The following is a 25,131-nucleotide window of genomic DNA, read 5'->3' as shown; positions in this document are numbered from 1 at the left end:
TCCACTCTCTGCTTCCCTATCTCTCAGACAATCTGCCTCCCTCACCCACACCCGCTCGCTCTCCACTCTCTGCTTCCCTTTCTCTCACCCAATCTGCCTCCCTCACCCACACCCGCTCGGTCTGCACTCTCTGCTTCCCTTTCTCTCACATAATCTACCTCCCTCACTCACACCCGCTCGCTCTCCACTCTCTGCTTCCCTTTCTCTCACCCAACCTGCATCCCCCCACCCACACCCGCTCGGACTCCTCTCTCTGCTTCCCTTTCTCTCAGTCAATCTGCCTCCCTCACCCACACGGGTTCGCTCTCCAGTCTCTGCTTCCCTTTCTGTCACCCAATCTGCCACCCCCTCACCCCCAATCGTTCGGTCTCCACTCTCTGCTTCCCTTTCTGTCATCCAATCTGCCTCCCTCACCCACACCAGCTCGCTCTCCACTCTCTGCTTCCCTTTCCCTCACCCAATCTGCATCCCTCACCCACACCCGTTCGGTCGCCACTCTCTGCTTCCCTTTATCTCAGACAAGCAGCCTCCCTCACCCACACCCGTTCGGTCGCCACTCTCTGCTTTCCTTTATCTCAGACAATCTGCCTCCCTCACCCACACCCGCTCGGACACCACCCTCTTCTTCCCTTTCTCTCAGACAATCTGCCTCCCTCACCTACACCCGCTCGCTCTCCACTCTCTGCTTACCTTTTTCTCACCCAATCTGCATCCCCCACCCACACCCGCTCGCTCTCCACTCTCCGCTTCCCTTTCTTCAGACAATCTGCCTCCCTCACTCACACCTGCTCGGTCGCTCCTCTCTGCTTCCCTTTATCTCAGACAATCTGCCTCCCTCACCCACACCCGCTCGCTCTCCACTCTCTTCTTCCCTTTCTCTCAGACAATCTGCCTCCCTCACCCTCACCCGCTCGCTCTCCACTCTCTGCTTCCCTTTCTCTCACATAATCTACCTCCCTCACTCACACCCGCTCGCTCTCCACTCTCTGCTTCCCTTTCTCTCACCCAACCTGCCTCCTTCACCCACACCCGCTCGGGCTCCACTCTCTGCTTCCCTTTCGCTCCCCCAATCTGCATCCCTCACCCACACCCGCTCGGACTCCACTCTCTGCTTCCCTTTCTCTCAGACAATCTGCCTCCCTCTCCAACACCCGCTCGGTCGCCACTCTCTGCTTCCCTTTATCTCAGACAATCTGCCTCCCTCACCCACACCCGCTCGCTCTCCACTCTCTGCTTCCCGTTCTCTCAGACTATCTGCCTCCCTCACCCACACCCACTCGCTCCCCACTCTCTGCTTCCCTTTCTCTCACCCAATCTGCATCCCTCACATACCCGCTCGGACTCCACTCTCTGCTTCCCTTTCTCTCAGACAATCTGCCTTCCTCACCCACACCCGCTCGCTCTCCACTCTCTGCTTCCCTTTCTCTCACCCAATCTGCCTCCCTCACCCACACCCGCTCGGTTTGCACTCTCTGCTTCCCTTTCTCTCACATAATCTACCTCCATCACTCACACCCGCTCGCTCTCCACTCTCTGCTTCCCTTTCTCTCACCCAACCTGCATCCCCCCACCCACACCCGCTCGGACTCCTCTCTCTGCTTCCCTTTCTCTCAGTCAATCTGCCTCCCTCACCCACACGGGTTCGCTCTCCAGTCTCTGCTTCCCTTTCTGTCACCCAATCTGCCACCCCCTCACCCACAATCGTTCGGTCTCCACTCTCTGCTTCCCTTTCTGTCATCCAATCTGCCTCCCTCACCCACACCCGCTCGCTCTCCACTCTCGGCTTCCCTTTCCCTCACCCAATCTGCATCCCTCACCCACACCCGTTCGGTCGCCACTCTCTGCTTCCCTTTATCTCAGACAAGCAGCCTCCCTCACCCACACCCGTTCGGTCGCCACTCTCTGCTTCCCTTTCTCTCAGACAATCTGCCTTCCTCACCTACACCCGCTCGCTCTCCACTCTCTGCTTCCCTTTCTCTCACCCAATCTGCCTCCCTCACCCACACACGCTCGGACTCCACTCTCTGCTTACCTTTTTCTCACCCAATCTGCATCCCCCACCCACACCCGCTCGCTCTCCACTCTCCGCTTCCCTTTCTTCAGACAATCTGCCTCCCTCACTCACACCTGCTCGGTCGCTACTCTCTGCTTCCCTTTATCTCAGACAATCTGCCTCCCTCACCCACACACGCTCGCTCTCCACTCTCTTCTTCCCTTTCTCTCAGACAATCTGCCTCCCTCACCCTCACCCGCTCGCTCTCCACTCTCTGCTTCCCTTTCTCTCAACCAATCTGCATCCCTCACCCACACCCGCTCGTTCTCCACTCTCTTCTTCCCTTTCTCTCACCCAATCTGCCTCCCTCACCCACCCCCGCTCGGTCTCCACTCTCTGCTTCCCTTTCTCTCATCCAATCTGCCTCCCTCACCCACACCCGCTCGCTCTCCACTATCTGCTTCCCTTTCTCTCTTCCAATCTGCCTCCCTCACCCACACCCGCTCGCTCTCCACTATCTGCTTCCGATTCTCTCACCCAATCTGCCTCCTTCACCCACACCCGCTCGGACTCCACTCTCTGCTTCCCTTTTTCTCACACAATCTGCCTCCCTCACTCACACCCGCTCGCTCTCCACTCTCTTCTTCCCTTTATCTCAGACAATCTGCCTCCCTCACCCACACCCGCTTGCTCTCCTCTCTCTTCTTCCCTTTCTCTCACCCAATCTGCCTCCCTCACCCACACCCGCTCGGATTCCACTCTCTGCTTCCCTTTCTCTCTGACAATCTGCCTCCCTCACCCACACCCGCTCGCACTCCACTCTCTGCTTCCGATTCTCTCACCCAATCTGCCTCCTCCACCCACACCCGCTCGGACTCCACTCTCTGCTTCCATTTCTCTCACCCAATCTGCCTCCCTCACCCACACCCGCTCGCTCTCGACTCTCTCCTTCCCTTTCTCACACCCAATCTGCATCCCTCACCTACACCCGCTCGTTCGCCACTCTCTGCTTCCCTTTATCTCAGACAATCTGCCTCCCTCACCCACACCCGCTCGCTCTCCACTCTCTGCTTCCCGTTCTCTCAGACAATCTGCCTCCCTCACCCACACCCGCTCGCTCCCCACTCTCTGCTTCACTTTTTCTCACCCAATCTGCATCCCCCCACCCACACCCGCTCGGACCCCACTCTCTGCTTCCCTTTCTCTCAGACAATCTGCCTCCCTCACCTACACCCGATCGCTCTCCACTCTCTGCTTCCCTTTCTCTCACCCAATCTGCCTCCCTCACACACACCCGCTCGGACAGCACTCTCTGCTTACCTTTCTCTCAGACAATCTGCCTCCCTCACCCACACGCGCCCACTCACCACTCTCTGCTTCCCTTTCTCTCACCAAATCTGCCTCCCTAACCCACACCCTCTCGGACTCCACCCTCTGCTTCCCTTTCTCTCAGACAATCTGCCTCCCTCAACCACACCCGCTCGCTCTCCACTCTCTGCTTGCCGTTCTCTCAGACAATCTGCGTCCCTCACCTTCACCCGCTCGCTCTCCACTCTCTGCTTATCTTTTTCTCACCCAATCTGCATCTCCCACCCACACCCGCTCGCTCTCCACTCTCCGCTTCCCTTTCTCTCAGACAATCTGCCTCCCTCACTCACACCCGCTCGGTCGCTACTCTCTGCTTCCCTTTATCTCAGACAACCTGCCTCCCTCACCCACACCCGCTCGCTCTCCACTCTCTTCTTCCCTTTCACTCAGAAAATCTGCATCCCTCACCCTCACCCGCTCGGACAGCACTCTCTGCTTCCCTTTCCCTCAGACAATCTGCATCCCTCACCCACACCCGCTCGGACAGCACTCTCTGCTTCCCTTTCCCTCAGACAATCTGCCTCCCTCACCCACAACCGTTCCGTCGCCACTCTCTGTTTCCCTTTATCTCAGGCCATCTGCCTCCCTCACCCACACCCGCTCGCTCTCCACACTCTGCTTCCCTTTCTCCCAGACAATCTGCCTCCCTCACCCTCACCCACTCGTTCTCCACTCTCTGCTTCCCTTTCTCTCACCCAATCTGCATCCCTCACACACCAGCTCGGACTCCACTCTCTGCTTCGCTTTCTCTCACCCAATCTGCCTCCCTCACCCACACCCGCTCGCTCTCCACACTCTGCTTTCCTATCTCTCAGACAATCTGCCTCCCTCACCATCACCCACTCGCTCTCCACTATCTGCTTCCGATTCTCTCACCCAATCTGCCTCCTTCACACACACCCGCTCGGTCTCGACTCTCTGCTTCCCTTTCTCTCACCCAATCTGCATCCCTCGCCTACACCCGCTCGCTCTCCACTCTCTGCTTCCATTTCTCTCAGACAATCTGCCTCCATCACCTACAAACGCTCGCTCTCCACTCTCTGCTTACCTTTTTCTCACCCAATCTGCCTCCCTCACCCACACCCGCTCAGTCTCCACTCTCTGCTTCCCTTTCTGTTATCCAAACTTCCTCCCTCACCCACACCCGTTCGCTCTCCACTCTCTGCTTCCCTTTCCCTCACCCAATCTGCATCCCTCACCCACACCCGCCGGACTCCACTCTCTGCTTCCATTTCTCTCAGACAATCTGCCTCCCTCACTCACACCCGCTCGGTCGCCACTCTCTGCTTCCCTTTCTCTCAGACAATCTGCCTCCCTCACCCTCACCCGCTCGCTCTCCACTCTCTGCTTCCCTTTCTCTCACCCAATCTGCCTCCCTCACATACACCCGCTCGGTCTACACTCTCTGCTTCCCTTTCTCTCACATAATCTACCTCCCTCACTCACACCCGCTCGCTCTCCACTCTCTGCTTCCCTTTCTCTCACCCAATCTGCCTCCTTCACCCACACCCGCTCGGGCTCCACTCTCTGCTTTTCTTTCGCTCCCCCAATCTGCATCCCTCACCCACACCCGCTCGGACTCCACTCTCTGCTTCCCTTTCTCTCAGACAATCTGCATCCCTCACATACCCGCTCGGTCGCCACTCTCTGCTTCCCGTTCTCTCAGACTATCTGCCTCCCTCACCCACACCCACTCGCTCCCCACTCTCTGCTTCCCTTTCTCTCACCCAATCTGCATCCCTCACATACCCGCTCGGACTCCACTCTCTGCTTCCCTATCTCTCAGACAATCTGCCTCCCTCACCCACACCCGCTCGCTCTCCACTCTCTGCTTCCCTTTCTCTCACCCAATCTGCCTCCCTCACCCACACCCGCTCGGTCTGCACTCTCTGCTTCCCTTTCTCTCACATAATCTACCTCCCTCACTCACACCCGCTCGCTCTCCACTCTCTGCTTCCCTTTCTCTCACCCAACCTGCATCCCCCCACCCACACCCGCTCGGACTCCTCTCTCTGCTTCCCTTTCTCTCAGTCAATCTGCCTCCCTCACCCACACGGGTTCGCTCTCCAGTCTCTGCTTCCCTTTCTGTCACCCAATCTGCCACCCCCTCACCCCCAATCGTTCGGTCTCCACTCTCTGCTTCCCTTTCTGTCATCCAATCTGCCTCCCTCACCCACACCAGCTCGCTCTCCACTCTCTGCTTCCCTTTCCCTCACCCAATCTGCATCCCTCACCCACATCCGTTCGGTCGCCACTCTCTGCTTCCCTTTATCTCAGACAAGCAGCCTCCCTCACCCACACCCGTTCGGTCGCCACTCTCTGCTTTCCTTTATCTCAGACAATCTGCCTCCCTCACCCACACCCGCTCGGACACCACCCTCTTCTTCCCTTTCTCTCAGACAATCTGCCTCCCTCACCTACACCCGCTCGCTCTCCACTCTCTGCTTACCTTTTTCTCACCCAATCTGCATCCCCCACCCACACCCGCTCGCTCTCCACTCTCCGCTTCCCTTTCTTCAGACAATCTGCCTCCCTCACTCACACCTGCTCGGTCGCTCCTCTCTGCTTCCCTTTATCTCAGACAATCTGCCTCCCTCACCCACACCCGCTCGCTCTCCACTCTCTTCTTCCCTTTCTCTCAGACAATCTGCCTCCCTCACCCTCACCCGCTCGCTCTCCACTCTCTGCTTCCCTTTCTCTGAACCAATCTGCATCCCTCACCCATACCCGCTCGCTCTCCACTCTCTTCTTCCCTTTCTCTCACCCAATCTGCCTCCCTCACCCACACCCGCTCGCTCTCCACTCTCTGCTTCCCTTTCACTCAGAAAATCTGCATCCCTCACCCACACCCGCTCGGACAGCACTCTCTGCTTCCCTTTCCCTCAGACAATCTGCATCCCTCACCCACACCCGCTCGGACAGCACTCTCTGCTTCCCTTTCCCTCAGACAATCTGCCTCCCTCACCTACACCCGCTCGCTCTCCACTCTCTGCTTACCTTTTTCTCACCCAATCTGCATCCCCCACCCACACCCGCTCGCTCTCCACTCTCCGCTTCCCTTTCTTCAGACAATCTGCCTCCCTCACTCACACCTGCTCGGTCGCTCCTCTCTGCTTCCCTTTATCTCAGACAATCTGCCTCCCTCACCCACACCCGCTCGCTCTCCACTCTCTTCTTCCCTTTCTCTCAGACAATCTGCCTCCCTCACCCTCACCCGCTCGCTCTCCACTCTCTGCTTCCCTTTCTCTCAACCAATCTGCATCCCTCACCCATACCCGCTCGCTCTCCACTCTCTTCTTCCCTTTCTCTCACCCAATCTGCCTCCCTCACCCACACCCGCTCGCTCTCCACTCTCTGCTTCCCTTTCACTCAGAAAATCTGCATCCCTCACCCACACCCGCTCGGACAGCACTCTCTGCTTCCCATTCCCTCAGACAATCTGCATCCCTCACCCAGACCCGCTCGGACAGCACTCTCTGCTTCCCTTTCCCTCAGACAATCTGCCTCCCTCACCCACAACCGTTCCGTCGCCACTCTCTGCTTCCCTTTATCTCAGACCATCTGCCTCCCTCACCCACACCCGCTCGCTCTCCACACTCTGCTTCCCTTTCTCTCAGACAATCTGCCTCCCTCACCCTCACCCGCTCGTTCTCCACTCTCTGCTTCCCTTTCTCTCACCCAATCTGCATCCCTCACACACCAGCTCGGACTCCACTCTCTGCTTCGCTTTCTCTCACCCAATCTGCCTCCCTCACCCACACCCGCTCGCTCTCCACACTCTGCTTCCCTTTCTCTCAGACAATCTGCCTCCCTCACCCTCACCCGCTCGCTCTCCACTCTCTGCTTCCCTTTCTCTCACCCAATCTGCATCCCTCACACACACCCGCTCCGACTCCTCTACCTGCTTCGCTTTCTCTCACACAATCTACCTCCCTCACTCACACCCGCTCGCTCTCCACTCTCTGCTTCCCTTTATCTCAGACAATCTGCCTCCCTCACCCACACCCGCTCGCTCTCCACTCTCTTCTTCCCTTTCTCTCACCCAATCTGCCTCCCACACCCACACCCGCTCGGAATCCACTCTCTGCTTCCCTTTCTCTCCGACAATCTGCCTCCCTCACCCACACCCGCTCGCTCTCCACTATCTGCTTCCGATTCTCTCACCCAATCTGCCTCCTTCACACATACCCGCTCGGTCTCGACTCTCTGCTTCCCTTTCTCTCACCCAATCTGCATCCCTCGCCTACACCCGCTCGCTCTCCACTCTCTGCTTCCATTTCTCTCAGACAATCTGCCTCCATCACCTACAAACGCTCGCTCTCCACTCTCTGCTTACCTTTTTCTCACCCAATCTGCATTCCCCACCCACACCCGCTCGCTCTCCATTCTCTGCTTCCCTTTCTTTCACCCAATCTGCCTCCCTCACCCACACCCGCTCAGTCTCCACTCTCTGCTTCCCTTTCTCTCACCCAATCTGCCTCCCTCACATACACCCGCTCGCTCTCAACTCTCTGCTTCCCTTTCGCTCACCCAATCTGCCTCCTTCACCCACATCCGCTCGGGCTCCACTCTCTGCTTCCCTTTCGCTCCCCCAATCTGCATCCCTCACCCACACCCGCTCGGACTCCACTCTCTGCTTCCCTTTCTCTCAGACAATCTGCCTCCCTCTCCAACACCCGCTCGGTCGCCACTCTCTGCTTCCCTTTCTCTCACCCAATCTGCATCCCTCACATACCCGCTCGGACTCCACTCTCTGCTTCCCTTTCTCTCAGACAATCTGCCTTCCTCACCCACACCCGCTCGCTCTCCACTCTCTGCTTCCCTTTCTCTCACCCAATCTGCCTCCCTCACCCACACCCGCTCGGTTTGCACTCTCTGCTTCCCTTTCTCTCACATAATCTACCTCCCACACTCACACCCGCTCGCTCTCCACTCTCTGCTTCCCTTTCTCTCACCCAACCTGCATCCCCCCACCCACACCCGCTCGGACTCCTCTCTCTGCGTCCCTTTCTCTCAGTCAATCTGCCTCCCTCACCCACACGGGTTCGCTCTCCAGTCTCTGCTTCCCTTTCTGTCACCCAATCTGCCACCCCCTCACCCACAATCGTTCGGTCTCCACTCTCTGCTTCCCTTTCTGTCATCCAATCTGCCTCCCCCACCCACACCCGCTCGCTCTACACTCTCTGCTTCCCTTTCCCTCACCCAATCTGCATCCCTCACCCACACCCGTTCGGTCGCCACTCTCTGCTTCCCTTTATCTCACACAATCTGCCTCCCTCACCCACACCCGCTCGGACTCCACTCTATTCTTCCCTTTCTCTCAGACAATCTGCCTCCCTCACCTACACCCGCTCGCTCTCCACTCTCTGCTTACCTTTTTCTCACCCAATCTGCATCCCCCACCCACACCCGCTCGCTCTCCACTCTCCGCTTCCCTTTCTTCAGACAATCTGCCTCCCTCACTCACACCTGCTCGGTCGCTACTCTCTGCTTCCCTTTATCTCAGACAATCTGCCTCCCTCACCCACACCCGCTCGCTCTCCACTCTCTTCTTCCCTTTCTCTCAGACAATCTGCCTCCCTCACCCTCACCCGCTCGCTCTCCACTCTCTGCTTCCCTTTCTCTCAACCAATCTGCATCCCTCACCCACACCCGCTCGCTCTCCACTCTCTTCTTCCCTTTCTCTCACCCAATCTGCCTCCCTCACCCACACCCGCTCGGTCTCCACTCTCTGCTTCCCTTTCTCTCATCCAATCTGCCTCCCTCACCCACACCCGCTCGCTCTCCACTATCTGCTTCCGATTCTCTCACCCAATCTGCCTCCTTCACCCACACCCGCTCGGACTCCACTCTCTGCTTCCCTTTCTCTCACCCAATCTGCATCCCTCACCTACACCCGCTCGAACTCCACTCTCTGCTTCCCTTTCTCTCATCCAATCTGCCTCCCTCACCCACACCCGCTCGCTCTCCACACTCTGCTTCCCGTTCTCTCAGACAATCTGCCTCCCTCACCTACACCCGCTCGTTCTCCACTCTCTGCTTACCTTTTTCTCACCCAATCTGCATCCCCCACCCACACCCGCTCCCTCTCCACTCTCTGCTTCCCTTTGTCTCATCCAATTGCCTCCACCACCCACACCCGCTCAGTCTCCACTCTCTGCTTCCCTTTCTGTTATCCAATCTGCCTCCCTCACCCACACCCGCTCGCTCACCAATCTCATAGAACATAGAACATAGAAAATACAGCACAGAACAGGCCCTTCGGCCCACGATGTTGTGCCGAACCTTTGTCCTAGATTAATCATAGATTATCATTGAATTTACAGTGCAGAAGGAGGCCATTCGGCCCTTTGAGTCTGCACCAGCTCTTGGAAAGAGCACCCTACCCAAACTCAACACCTCCACCCAACAGCAAGGGCAATTTGGACATTAAGGGCAATTTATCATTAACCAATTCACCCAACCCGCACATCTTTGGACTGTGGGAGGAAACCGGAGCACCCGGAGGAAACCCACGCAGACACGGGGAGGACGTGCAGACTCCGCACAGACAATGACCCAAATCGACATAGATAGGATGCAGAGCTGGAGACATAGATAGGATGCAGAGCTGGGCTGAGAAGTGGCAGATGGAGTTTAACCCTGAAAAGTGTGAGGTTGTCCATTTTGGAAGGACAAATATGAATGCGGAATACAGGGTTAACGGTAGAGTTCTTGGCATTGTGGAGGAGCAGAGAGACCTTGGGGTCTATGTTCATACATCTTTGAAAGTTGCCACTCAAGTGGATCGAACTGTGAAGAAGGCCTATGGTGTGCTCGCGGAATCGAACCTGGGACCATGGATCTGTGAAGCAATTGTGCTATCCACAATGCTACCGTGCTGCCCTTAAGAACAAATAAATCTACACTATATCATTTTCCCGTAATCCATGTACCTATCCAACAGCTGCTTGAAGGTCCCTAATGTTCCCGACTCAACTACTTCCACAGGCAGTGCATTCCATGACCCCACCACTCTCTGGGTCAAGAACCTACCTCTGATATCCCTCCTATATCTTCCACCTTTCACCTTAAATTTATGTCCCCTTGTAATGGTGTGTTCCACCTGGGGAAAAAGTCTCTGACTGTCTACTCTATCTATTCCCCTGATCATCTTATAAACCTCTATCAAGTCGCCCCTCATCCTTCTCCGCTCTAATGAGAAAAGGCCTAGCACCCTCAAACTTTCCTCGTAAGACCTACTCTCCATTCCAGGCAACATCCTGGTAAATCTTCTTTGCGCCTTTTCCAGAGCTTCCACGTCCTTCCTAAAATGAGGCGACCAGAACTGTACACAGTACTCCAAATGTGGCCTTACCAAAGTTTCGTACTGCTGCATCATCACCTCACGGCTCTTAAATTCAATCCCTCTGTTAATGAACGCGAGCACACCATAGGCCTTCTTCACAGTTCGATCCACTTGAGTGGCAACTTTCAAAGATGTATGAACATAGACCCCAAGGTCTCGCTGCTCCTCCACAATGCCAAGAACTCTACCGTTAACCCTGTATTCCGCATTCATATTTGTCCTTCCAAAATGGACAACCTCACACTTTTCAGGGTTAAACTCCATCTGCCACTTCTCAGCCCAGCTCTGCATCCTATCTATGTCTCTTTGCAGCCGACAACAGCCCTCCTTACTATCCACAACTCCACCAATCTTCGTATCGTCTGCAAATTTACTGACCCACCCTTCAACTCCCTCATCCAAGTCATTAATGAAAATCACAAACAGCAGAGGACCCAGAACTGATCCCTGCGGTACACCACTGGTAACTGGGATCCAGGCTGAATATTTGCCATCCACCACCACTCTCTGACTTCTATCGGTTAGCCAGTTCGTTATGCAACTGGCCAAATTTCCCACGATCCCATGCCTCCTTACTTTGTGCAGAAGCCTACCATGGGGAACTTTATCAAATGCCTTACTAAAATCCATGTACACTACATCCACTGCTTTACCTTCATCCACATGCTTGGTCACCTCCTCAAAGAATTCAATAAGATTTGTAAGGCAAGACCTACCCCTCACAAATCCGTGCTGACTATCCCTAATCAAGCAGTGTCTTTCCAGATGCTCAGAAATCCTATCCTTCAGTACCCTTTCCATTACTTTGCCTACCACCGAAGTAAGACTAACCGGCCTGTAATTCCCAGGGTTATCCCTAGTTCCTTTTTTGAACAGGGGCACGACATTCGCCACTCTCCAATCCCCTGGTACCACCCCTGTTGACAGTGAGGACGAAAAGATAATTGCCAACGGCTCTGCAATTTCATCTCTTGCTTCCCATAGAATCCTTGGATATATCCCGTCAGGCCCGGGGGACTTGTCTATCCTCAAGTTTTTCAAAATGCCCAACACATCTTCCTTCCTAACAAGTATTTCCTCGAGCTTACCAATCTGTTTCACACAGTCCTCTCCAACAATATCGCCCCTCTCATTTGTAAATACAGAAGAAAAGCACTCATTCAAGACCTCTCCTATCTCTTCAGACTCAATACACAATCTCCCGCTACTGTCCTTGATCGGACCTACCCTCGCTCTAGTCATTCTCATATTTCTCACATATGTGTAAAAGGCCTTGGGGTTTTCCTTGATCCTACCTGCCAAAGATTGTTCATGCCCTCTCTTAGCTCTCCTAATCCCTTTCTTCAGTTCCCTTCTGGCTATCTTGTAATCTTGTATCCCTCCAATGCCCTGTCTGAACCTTGTTTCCTCAGCCTTACATAAGTCACCTTTTTCCTCTTAACAAGACATTCAACCTCTCTTGTCAACCATGGTTCCCTCACTCGGCCATCTCTTCCCTGCCTGACAGGGACATACATATCAAGGACACGTAGCACCTGTTCCTTGAACAAGTTCCACATTTCACTTGTGTCCTTCCCTGCCAGCCTATGTTCCCAACTTATGCACTTCAATTCTTGTCTGACAACATCGTATTTACCCTTTCCCCAATTGTAAACCTTGCCCTGTTGCACATACCTATCCCTCTCCATTACTAAAGTGAAAGTCACAGAATTGTGGTCACTATCTCCAAAATGCTCCCCCACTAACAAATCTACCACTTGCCCTGGTTCATTACCCAGTACTAAATCCAATATTGCCCCTCCTCTGGTCGGACAATCTACATACTGTGTTAGAAAAGCTTCCTGGACACACTGCACAAACACCACCCCATCCAAACTATTTGATCTAAAGAGTTTCCATTCAATATTTGGGAAGTTAAAGTCGCTCATGACTACTACCCTATGACTTCTGCACCTTTCCAAAATCTGTTTCCCAATCTGTTCCTCCACATCTCTGCTACTATTGGGGGGCCTATAGAAAACTCCTAACAAGGTGACTGCTCCCCTCTCTGCTTCCCTTTCTCTCACCCAATCTGCCTCCTTCACACACACCCGCTCGGGCTTCACTCTCTGCTTCCCATTCTCTCCCCCAATCTGCATCCCTCACCCACACCCGCTCGGACTCCACTCTCTGCTTCCCTTTCTCTCAGACAATCTGCCTCCCTCTCCAACACCCGCTCGGTCGCCACTCTCTGCTTCCCTTTATCTCAGACAATCTGCCTCCCTCACCCACACCCGCACGCTCTCCACTCTCTGCTTCCCGTTCTCTCAGACTATCTGCCTCCCTCACCCACACCCACTCGATCCCCACTCTCTGCTTCCCTTTTTCTCACCCAACCAGCATCCCCCCACCCACACCCGCTCGGACTCCTCTCTCTGCTCCCCTTTCTCTCAGTCAATCTGCCTCCCGCACCCACACGGGTTCGCTCTCCAGTCTCTGCTTCCCTTTCTCTCACCCAATCTGCCCCCCCCCCTCACCCACAATCGCTCGGTCTCCACTCTCTGCTTCCCTTTCAGTCATCCAATCTGCCTCCCTCACCCACACCCGCTCGCTCTCCACTCTCTGCTTCCCTTTCCCTCACCCAATCTGCATCCCTCACCCACACCCGTTCGGTCGCCACTCTCTGCTTCCCTTTATCTCAGACAAGCTGCCTCCCTCACCCACACCCATTCGGTCGCCACTCTCTGCTTCCTTTTATCTCAGACAATCTGCCTCCCTCACCCACACCCGCTCGCTCTCCACTCTCTGCTTCCCTTTCTCTCACCCAATCTGCCTCCCTCACCCTCACCTGCTCGCTCTCCAATCTCTGCTTCCCTTTCTCTCTCCAAATCTGCATCCCTCACACACACCCGCTCGGACTCCAGTCTCTGCTTCCCTTTCTCTCAAACAATCTGGCTCCCTCACCCACACGCGCTCACTCTCCACTCTCTTCTTCCCTTTCTGTTATCCAATCTGCCTCCCTCACCCAACACCCGTTCGCTCTACACTCTCTGCTTCCCTTTCCCTCACCCAATCTGGCTCCCTCACCAACACCCGCTCGTTCGCCACTCTCTGCTTCCCTTTCTGTTATCCAAACTGCTTCCCTCACCCACACCCGTTCGCTCTCCACTCTCTGCTTCCCTTTCCCTCACCCAATCTGCATCCCTCACCCACACCCGCTCGGACTCCAATCTCTGCTTCCCTTTCTCTCACCAAATCTGCATCCCTCACACACACCCGCTCGGACTCCACTCTCTGCTTCCCTTTCTCTCAAACAATCTGGCTCCGTCACCCACACGCGCTCGCTCTCCACTCTCTTCTTCCCTTTCTGTTATCCAATCTGCCTCCCTCACCCAACACCCGTTCGCTCTACACTCTCTGCTTCCCTTTCCCTCACCCAATCTGGCTCCCTCACCAACACCCGCTCGTTCGCCACTCTCTGCTTCCCTTTATCTCAAACAACCTGCCTCCCTCACCCACACCCGCTCGGTCGCCACTCTCTGCTTCCCTTTCTGTTATCCAAACTGCTTCCCTCACCCACACCCGTTCGCTCTCCACTCTCTGCTTCCCTTTCCCTCTCCCAATCTGCATCCCTCACCCACACCCGCTCGGACTCCACTCTCTGCTTCCCTTTCTCTCAGACAATCTGGCTCCCTCACCCACACGCGCTCTCTCTCCACTCTCTTCTTCCCTTTCTGTTATCCAATCTGCCTCCATCACCCACACCCGTTCGCTCTACACTCTCTGCTTCCCTTTCCCTCACCCAATCTGGCTCCCTCACCATCACCCGCTCGTTCGCCACTCTCTGCTTCCCTTTATCTCAGACAATCTGCCTCCCTCACCCACACCCGCTCGCTCTCCACTCTCTTCTTCCCTTTCTCTCAGACTATCTGCCTCCCTCACCCACACCCGCTCGCTCACCACTCTCTGCTTCCCTTTCTCTCACCCAATCTGCCTCCCTCACCCACACACGCTCGGACTCCACTCTCTGCTTCCCTTTCTCTCACCCAATCTACCTCCCTCACTCAAACCCGCTCGCTCTCCACTCTCTTCTTCCCTTTCTGTTATCCAATCTGCCTCCCTCACCCACACCCGCTCGGTCGCCACTCTCTGCTTCCCTTTATCTCAGACAATCTGCCTCCCTCACCCACACCCGCTCGCTCTCCACTCACTGCTTCCAGTTCTCTCAGACAATTTGCCTCCTTCACCCACACCCGCTAGCTCTCCACTCTCTGCATCCCTTTCCCTCACCCAATCTGCATCCCTCACCCACACCCACTTGGACTCCACTCTCTGCTTCCCTTTCTCTCAGACAATCTGCCTCCCTCACCCACACCCGTTCGGTCGCCACTCTCTGCTTCCCTTTCTCTCAGACAATCTGCCTTCCTCAACCTCAACCGTTCGCTCTCCACTCTCTGCTTCCCTTTCTCTCACGCAATCTGCATTCCTCACAAACACCCGCTCGCTCTCCACTCTCTGCTTCCCGTTCTCTCAGACAATCTGCCTCCATCACCTACACCCGCTCGCTCTCCACTCTCTGCTTACCTTTTTCTCACCCAATCTGCATCCCTCACCCACACCCGCCCGGACTCCACTCTCTGCTTCAATTTCTCTCAGACAATCTGCCTCCCTCACCCACACCCGCTCGGTCGCCACTCTCTGCTTCCCTTTCTCACAGACAATCTGCATCCCTCACCCACACCCGCTCGCTCTCCACTCTCTGCTTCCCTTTCTCTCACCAATCTGCCTCCCTCACCCACACCCGCTCGGTCTACACTCTCTGCTTCCCTTTCTCTCACATAATCTACCTCCCTCACTCACACCCGCTCGCTCTCCACTCTCTGCTTCCCTTTCTCTCACCCAATCTGCCTCCTTCACCCACACCCGCTCGGGCTCCACTCTCTGCTTCCCTTTCTCTCCCCCAATCTGCATCCCTCACCCACACCCGCTCGGACTCCACTCTCTGCGTCCCTTTCTCTCAGACAATCTGCCTCCCTCACCCACACCCGCTCGCTCTCCACTCTCTGCTTCCCGTTCTCTCAGACTATCTGCCTCCCTCACCCACACCCACTCGCTCCCCACTCTCTGCTTCCCTTTTTCTCACCCAACCTGCATCCCCCCCCACCCACACCCGCTCGGACTCCTCTCTCTGCTCCCCTTTCTCTCAGTCAATCTGCCTCCCTCACCCACACGGGTTCGCTCTCCAGTCTCTGTTTCCCTTTCTCTCACCCAATCTGCCCCTCCCTCACTCACAATCGCTCGGTCTCCACTCTCTGCTTCCCTTTCCCTCACCCAATCTGCATCCCTCACCCACACCCGTTCGGTCGCCACTCTCTGCTTCCCTTTATCTCAGACAATCTGCCTCCCTCACCCACACCCGCTCGGTCGCCACTCTCTGCTTCCCTTTATCTCAGACAATCTGCCTCCCTCACCCACACCCGCTCGCTCTCCACTCTCTTCTTCCCTTTCTCTCAGACAATCTGCCTCCCTCACCCTCACCCGCTCGCTCTCCACTCTGTGCTTCCCTTTCTCTCAACCAATCTGCATCCCTCACCCACACCCGCTCGCTCTCCACTCTCTTCTTCCCTTGCTCTCACCCAATCTGCATCCCTCACCCACACCCGCTCGCTCTCCACTCTCTTCTTCCCTTGCTCTCACCCAATCTGCCTCCCTCACCCACACCCGCTCGCTCTCCACTATCTGCTTCCCTTGCTCTCACCCAATCTGCATCCCTCACCCACACCCGCTCGCTCTCCACTCTCTTCTTCCCTTGCTCTCACCCAATCTGCATCCCTCACCCACACCCGCTCGCTCTCCACTCTCTTCTTCCCTTGCTCTCACCCAATCTGCCTCCTTCACCCACACCCGCTCGGACTCCACTCTCTGCTTCCCTTTCTCTCACACAATCTGCCTCCCTCACTCACACCCGCTCGCTCTCCACTCTCTGCTTCCCTTTCCCTCACCCAATCTGCATCCCTCACCCACACCCGTTCGGTCGCCATTCTCTGCTTCCCTTTATCTCAGACAATCTGCCTCCCTCACCCACACCCGCTCGCTCTCCACTCTCTGCTTCCCTTTCTCTCAGACAATCTGCCTCCCTCACCCTCACCCGCTCGCTCTCCAATCTCTGCTTCCCTTTCTCTCACCAAATCTGCATCCCTCACACACACCCGCTCGGACTCCACTCTCTGCTTCCCTTTCTCTCAGACAATCTGGCTCCCTCACCCACACGCGCTCGTTCTCCACTCTCTTCTTCCCTTTCTGTTATCCAATCTGCCTCCCTCACCCACACCCGTTCGCTCTACACGCTCTGCTTCCCTTTGCCTCACCCAATCTGGCTCCCTCACCAACACCCGCTCGTTCGCCACTCTCTGCTTCCCTTTCTCTCAGACAACCTGCCTCCCTCACCCACACCCGCTCTGTCGCCACTCTCTGCTTCCCTTTCCCTCACCTAATCTGCATCCCTCACCCACACCCGCTCGGACTCCACTCTCTGCTTCCCTTTATCTCAGACAATCTGCCTCCCTCACCCACACCCGCTCGCTCACCACTCTCTGCTTCCCTTTCTCTCACCCAATCTGCCTCCCTCACCCACACACGCTCGGACTCCACTCTCTGCTTCCCTTTCTCTCACCCAATCTACCTCCCTCACTCAAACCCGCTCGCTCTCCAGTCTCTGCTTCCCTTTCTCTCACCCAATCTGCCTCCTTCACCCACACCCGCTCGGACTCCACTCTCTGCTTCCCTTTCTCTCAGACAATCTGCCTCCCTGACTCACACCCGCTCGGTCGCCAATCTCTGCTTCCCTTTATCTCAGACAATCTGCCTCCCTCACCCACACCCGCTCGCTCTCCACTCTCTTCTTCCCTTTCTCTCAGACTATCTGCCTCCCTCACCCACACCCGCTCGCTCACCACTCTCTGCTTCCCTTTCTCTCACCCAATCTGCCTCCCTCACCCACACAGGCTCGGACTCCACTCTCTGCTTCCCTTTCTCTCACCCAATCTAACTCCCTCACTCAAACCCGCTCGCTCTCCAGTCTCTGCTTCCCTTTCTCTCACCCAATCTGCCTCCTTCACCCACACGCGCTCGGACTCCACTCTCTGCTTCCCTTTCTCTCACCCAATCTGCATCCCTCACCCACACCCGCTCGGACTCCACTCTCTGCTTCCCTTTATCTCAGACAATCTGCCTCCCTCACCCACACCCGCTCGCTCTCCACTCTCTGCTTCCAGTTCTCTCAGACAATTTGCCTCCTTCACCCACACCCGCTAGCTCTCCACTCTCTGCTTCCCTTTCCCTCACCCAATCTGCATCCCTCACCCACACCCACTCGGACTCCACTCTCTGCTTCCCTTTCTCTCAGACAATCTGCCTCCCTCACCCACACCCGTTCGGTCGCCACTCTCTGCTTCCCTTTCTCTCAGACAATCTGCCTTCCTCACCCTCAACCGTTCGCTCTCCACTCTCTGCTTCCCTTTCTCTCACCCAATCTGCATTCCTCACAAACACCCGCTCGCTCTCCACTCTCTGCTTCCCGTTCTCTCAGACAATCTGCCTCCATCACCTACACCCGCTCGCTCTCCACTCTCTGCTTACCTTTTTCTCACCCAATCTGCATTCCGCACCCACACCCGCTCGCTCGCCATTCTCTGCTTCCCTTTCTCTTACCCAATCTGCCTCCCTCACCCACACCCGCTCAGTCTCCACTCTCTGCTTCCCGTTCTCACAGACAATCTGCCTCCATCACCTACACCCGCTCGCTCTCCACTCTCTGCTTACCTTTTTCTCACCCAATCTGCATTCCGCACCCATACCCGCTCGCTCTCCATTCTCTGCTTCCCTTTCTCTAACCCAATCTGCCTCCCTCACCCACACCCGCTCAGTCTCCACTCTCTGCTTCCAATTCTGTTATCCAAACTGCCTCCCTCACCCACACCCGTTCGCTCTCCACTCTCTGCTTCCCTTTCCCTCACCCAATCTGCATCCCTCACCCACACCCGCCCGGACTCCACTCTCTGCTTCCATTTCTCTCAGACAATCTGCCTCCCTCACCCACACCCGCTCGGTCGCCACTCTCTGCTTCCCTTTCTCTCACCCAATCTGCCTCCCTCACCCACACACGCTCGGACTCCACTCTCTGCTTCCCTTTCTCTCACCCAATCTACCTCCCTCACTCAAACCCGCTCGCTCTCCAGTCTCTGCTTCCCTTTCTCTCACCCAATCTGCCTCCTTCACCCACACGCGCTCGGACTCCACTCTCTGCTTCCCTTTCTCTCACCCAATCTACCTCCCTCACTCAAACCCGCTCGCTCTCCAGTCTCTGCTTCCCTTTCTCTCACCCAATCTGCCTCCCTTACCAACACCCGCTCGGACTCCACTCTCTGCTTCCCTTTCTCTCAGATAATCTGCCTCCCTCACCAACACACGCTCCGTCGCCACTCTCTGCTTCCCTTTATCTCAGACAATCTGCCTCCCTCACCCACACCCGCTCGCTCTCGACTCTCTGCTTCCCTTTCCCTCACCCAATCTGCATCCCTCACCCAGACCCGTTCGGTCGCCACTCTCTGCTTCCCTTTATCTCAGACAAGCTGCCTCCCTCACCCACACCCGCTCGCTCTCCACTCTTTTCTTCCCTTTCTCTCAGACAATCTGCCTCCCTCACCCTCACCCGCTCGCTCTCCACTCTCTTTTTCCCTTTCTCTCACCCAATCTGCCTCCCTCACCCACACCCGCTCGGTCTCCACTCTCTGCTTCCCTTTCTCTCAACCAATCTGCATCCCTCACCCACACCCGCTCGCTCTCCACTCTCTTCTTCCCTTTCTCTCACCCAATCTGCCTCCTTCACCCACACCCGCTCGGACTCCACTCTCTGCTTCCCTTTCTCTCACACAATCTGGCTCCCTCACTCACACCCGCTCGCTCTCCACTCTCTGCTTCCCTTTCCCTCACCCAATCTGGCTCCCTCACCAACACCCGCTCGTTCGCCACTCTCTGCTTCCATTATCTCAGACAACCTGCCTCCCTCACCCATACCCGCTCTGTCGCCACTCTCTGCTTCCCTTTCCCTCACCTAATCTGCATCCCTCACCCACACCCGCTCGGACTCCACTCTCTGCTTCCCTTTATCTCAGACAATCTGCCGCCCTCACCCACAACCGCTCGCTCACCACTCTCTGCTTCCCTTTCTCTCAGACAATCTGCCTCCCTCACCCACACACGCTCGGACTCCACTCTCTGCTTCCCTTTCTCTCACCCAATCTACCTCCCCCACTCAAACCCGCTCGCTCTCCAGTCTCTGCTTCCCTTTCTCTCACCCAATCTGCCTCCTTCATCCACACCCGCTCGGACTCCACTCTCTGCTTCTCTTTCTCTCAGACAATCTGCCTCCCTGACTCACACCCGCTCGGTCGCCACTCTCTGCTTCCCTTTATCTCAGACTATCTGCCTCCCTCACCCACACCCGCTCGCTCACCACTCTCTGCTTCCCTTTCTCTCACCCAATCTGCCTCCCTCACCCACACACGCTCGGACTCCACTCTCTGCTTCCCTTTCTCTCACCCAATCTACCTCCCTCACTCAAACCCGCTCGCTCTCCAGTCTCTGCTTCCCTTTCTCTCACCCAATCTGCCTCCTTCACCCACACGCGCTCGGACTCCACTCTCTGCTTCCCTTTCTCTCAGACAATCTGCCTCCCTCACCAACACCCGCTCCGTCGCCACTCTCTGCTTCCCTTTATCTCAGACAATCTGCCTCCCTCACCCACACCCGCTCGCTCTCCACTCTCTGCTTCCCTTTCCCTCACCCAATCTGCATCCCTCACCCACACCCGTTCGGTCGCCACTCTCTGCTTCCCTTTATCTCAGACAATCTGCCTCCCTCACCCACACCCGCTCGCTCTCCACTCTCTTCTTCCCTTTCTCTCACCCAATCTGCCTCCCTCACCCACACCCGCTCGGTCTCCACTCTCTGCTTCCCTTTCTCTCATCCAATCTGCCTCCCTCACCCACACCCGCTCGCTCTCCACTATCTGCTTCCGATTCTCTCACCCAATCTGCCTCCTTCACCCACACCCGCTCGCTCTCCACTCTCTGCTTCCCTTTCCCTCACCCAATCTGCATCCCTCACCCACACCCGTTCGGTCGCCACTCTCTGCTTCCCTTTATCTCAGACAATCTGCCTCCCTCACCCACACCCGCTCGCTCTCCACTCTCTGCTTCCCTTTCTCTCAGACAATCTGCCTCCCTCACCCTCACCCGCTCGCTCTCCAATCTCTGCTTCCCTTTCTCTCACCAAATCTGCATCCCTCACACACACCCGCTCGGACTCCACTCTCTGCTTCCCTTTCTCTCAGACAATCTGGCTCCCTCACCCACACGCGCTCGCTCTCCACTCTCTTCTTCCCTTTCTGTTATCCAATCTGCCTCCCTCACCCACACCCGTTCGCTCTACACTCTCTGCTTCCCTTTCCCTCACCCAATCTAGCTCCCTCACCAACACCCGCTCGTTCGCCACTCTCTGCTTCCCTTTATCTCAGACAACCTGCCTCCCTCACCCACACCCGCTCTGTCGCCACTCTCTGCTTCCCTTTCTCTCACCCAATCTGCCTACTTCACCCACACCCGCTCGGACTCCACTCTCTGCTTCCCTTTATCTCAGACAATCTGCCTCCCTCACCCACACCCGCTCGCTCACCACTCTCTGCTTCCCTTTCTCTCACCCAATCTGCCTCCCTTACCCACACACGCTCGGACTCCACTCTCTGCTTCCCTTTCTCTCACCCAATCTACCTCCCTCACTCACACCCGCTCGCTCTCCATTCTCTGCTTCCCTTTCTTTAACTCAATCTGCCTCCCTCACCCACAACCGCTCAGTCTCCACTCTGTGCTTCCCTTTCTGTTATCCAAACTGCCTCCCTCACCCACACCCGTTCGCTCTCCACTCTCTGCTTCGCTTTCCCTCACCCAATCTGCAACCCTCACCCACACCCGCCCGGACTCCACTCTCTGCTTCCATTTCTCTCAGACAATCTGCCTCCCTCACTCACACCCGCTCGGCCGCCACTCTCTGCTTCCCTTTATCTCAGACAATCTGCCTCCCTCACCCACACCCGCTAGCTCTCCACTCTCTGCTTCCCTTTCCCTCACCCAATCTGCATCCCTCACCCACACCCACTCGGACTCCACTCTCTGCTTCCCTTTCTCTCAGACAATCTGCCTCCCTCACCCACACCCGTTCGGTCGCCACTCTCTGCTTCCCTTTCTCTCACCCAATCTGCATTCCTCACAAACACCCGCTCGCTCTCCACTCTCTGCTTCCCGTTCTCTCAGACAATCTGCCTCCATCACCTACACCCGCTCGCTCTCCACTCTCTGCTTACCTTTTTCTCACCCAATCTGCATGCCGCACCCATACCCGCTCGCTCTCCATTCTCTGCTTCCCTTTCTTTAACCCAATCTGCCTCCCTCACCCACAACCGCTCAGTCTCCACTCTGTGCTTCCCTTTCTGTTATCCAAACTGCCTCCCTCACCCACACCCGTTCGCTCTCCACTCTCTGCTTCGCTTTCCCTCACCCAATCTGCAACCCTCACCCACACCCGCCCGGACTCCACTCTCTGCTTCCATTTCTCTCAGACAATCTGCCTCCCTCACTCACACCCGCTCGGTCGCCACTCTCTGCTTCCCTATCTCTCACCAATCTGCCTCCCTCACCCACACCCGCTCGGTGTACACTCTCTGCTTCCCTTTCTCTGACATAATCTACCTCCCTCACTCACACCCGCTCGCTCTCCACTCTCTGCTTCCCTTTCTCTCACCCAATCTGCCTCCTTCACCCACACCCGCTCGGGCTCCACTCTCTGCTTCCCTTTCTCTCCCCCAATCTGCATCCGTCACCCACACCCGCTCGGACTCCACTCTCTGCTTCCCTTTCTCTCAGACAATCTGCCTCCCTCTCCAACACCCGCTCGGTCGTCACTCTCTGCTTCCCTTTATCTCAGACAATCTGCCTCCCTCACCCACACCCGCTCGCTCTCCACTCTCTTCTTCCCTTTCTGTTATCCAATCTGCCTCCCTCACCCACACCCGTTCGCTGTACACTCTCTGCTTCCCTTTCCCTCACCCAATCTGGCTCCCTCACCAACACCCGCTCGTTCGCCACTCTCTGCTTCCCTTTATCTCAGACAACCTGCCTCCCTCACCCACACCCGTTCGCTGTACACTCTCTGCTTCCCTTTCCCTCACCCAATCTGCCTCCCTCACCCACACCCGCTCGGACTCCACTCTCTGCTTCCCTTTCTCTCAGACAATCTGCCTCCCTCACCCACACCCGCTCGCTCTCCACTCTCTTCTTCCTTTTCTCTCAGACTATCTGCCTCCCTCACCCACACCGCTCGCTCACCACTCTCTGCTTCCCTTTCTCTCACCCAATCTACCTCCCTCACTCAAACCCGCTCGCTCTCCAGTCTCTGCTTCCCTTTCTCTCACCCAATCAGCCTCCTTCACCCACACGCGCTCGGACTCCACTCTCTGCTTCCCTTTCTCTCAGACAATCTGCCTCCCTCACCCACACCCGTTCGGTCGCCACTCTCTGCTTCCCTTTCTCTCAGACAATCTGCCTTCCTCACCCTCAACCGTTCGCTCTCCACTCTCTGCTTCCCTTTCTCTCACCCAATCTGCATTCCTCACAAACACCCGCTCGCTCTCCACTCTCTGCTTCCCGTTCTCTCAGACAATCTGCCTCCATCACCTACACCCGCTCGCTCTCCACTCTCTGCTTACCTTTTTCTCACCCAATCTGCATTCCGCACCCACACCCGCTCGCTCTCCATTCTCTGCTTCCCTTTCTCTAACCCAATCTGCCTCCCTCACCCACACCCGCTCAGTCTCCACTCTCTGCTTCCCGTTCTCACAGACAATCTGCCTCCATCACCTACACCCGCTCGCTCTCCACTCTCTGCTTACCTTTTTCTCACCCAATCTGCATTCCGCACCCATACCCGCTCGCTCTCCATTCTCTGCTTCCCTTTCTCTAACCCAATCTGCCTCCCTCACCCACATCCGCTCAGTCTCCACTCTCTGCTTCCCATTCTGTTATCCAAACTGCCTCCCTCACCCACACCCGTTCGCTCTCCACTCTCTGCTTCCCTTTCCCTCACCCAATCTGCATCCCTCACCCACACCCGCACGGACTCCAGTCTCTGCTTCCATTTCTCTCAGACAATCTGCCTCCCTCACCCACACCCGCTCGGTCTCCAGTCTCTGCTTCCCTTTCTCTCACCCAATCTGCCTCCTTCACCCACACGCGCTCGGACTCCACTCTCTGCTTCCCTTTCTCTCACCCAATCTGCATCCCTCACCAACACCCGCTCGGACTCCACTCTCTGCTTCCCTTTCTCTCAGATAATCTGCCTCCCTCACCAACACCCGCTCCGTCGCCACTCTCTGCTTCCCTTTATCTCAGACAATCTGCCTCCCTCACCCACACCCGCTCGCTCTCCACTCTCTGCTTCCCTTTCCCTCACCCAATCTGCATCCCTCACCCACACCCGTTCGGTCGCCACTCTCTGCTTCCCTTTATCTCACACAAGCTGCCTCCCTCACCCACACCCGCTCGGTCGCCACTCTCTGCTTCCCTTTATCTCAGACAATCTGCCTCCCTCACCCACACCCGCTCGCTCTCCACTCTTTTCTTCCCTTTCTCTCAGACAATCTGCCTCCCTCACCCTCACCCGCTCGCTCTCCACTCTCTGCTTCCCTTTCACTCAACCAATCTGCATCCCTCACCCACACCCGCTCGCTCTCCACTCTCTTCTTCCCTTTCTCTCACCCAATCTGCCTCCCTCACCCACACCCGCTCGGTCTCCACTCTCTGCTTCCCTTTCTCTCATGCAATCTGCCTCCCTCACCCAGACCCGCTCGGTCTCCACTCTCTGCTTCCCTTTCTCTCAACCAATCTGCATCCCTCACCCACACCCGCTCGCTCTCCACTCTCTTCTTCCCTTTCTCTCACCCAATCTGCCTCCTTCACCCACACCCGCTCGCTCTCCACTCTCTGCTTCCCTTTCCCTCACCCAATCTGGCTCCCTCACCAACACCCGCTCGTTCGCCACTCTCTGCTTCCATTATCTCAGACAACCTGCCTCCCTCACCCACACCCGCTCTGTCGCCACTCTCTGCTTCCCTTTCCCTCACCTAATCTGCATCCCTCACCCACACCCGCTCGGACTCCACTCTCTGCTTCCCTTTATCTCAGACAATCTGCCGCCCTCACCCACACCCGCTCGCTCACCACTCTCTGCTTCCCTTTCTCGCACCCAATCTGCCTCCCTCACCCACACACGCTCGGACTCCACTCTCTGCTTCCCTTTCTCTCAGACAATCTGCCTCCTTCATCCACACCCG

Source organism: Scyliorhinus torazame, chromosome 20 (genome assembly GCF_047496885.1).
Source record: "Scyliorhinus torazame isolate Kashiwa2021f chromosome 20, sScyTor2.1, whole genome shotgun sequence".
NCBI lineage: Eukaryota > Metazoa > Chordata > Chondrichthyes > Carcharhiniformes > Scyliorhinidae > Scyliorhinus > Scyliorhinus torazame.
The sequence above is the reverse complement of the archived record's forward strand: the minus strand, read 5'-3'. Positions refer to the sequence as shown.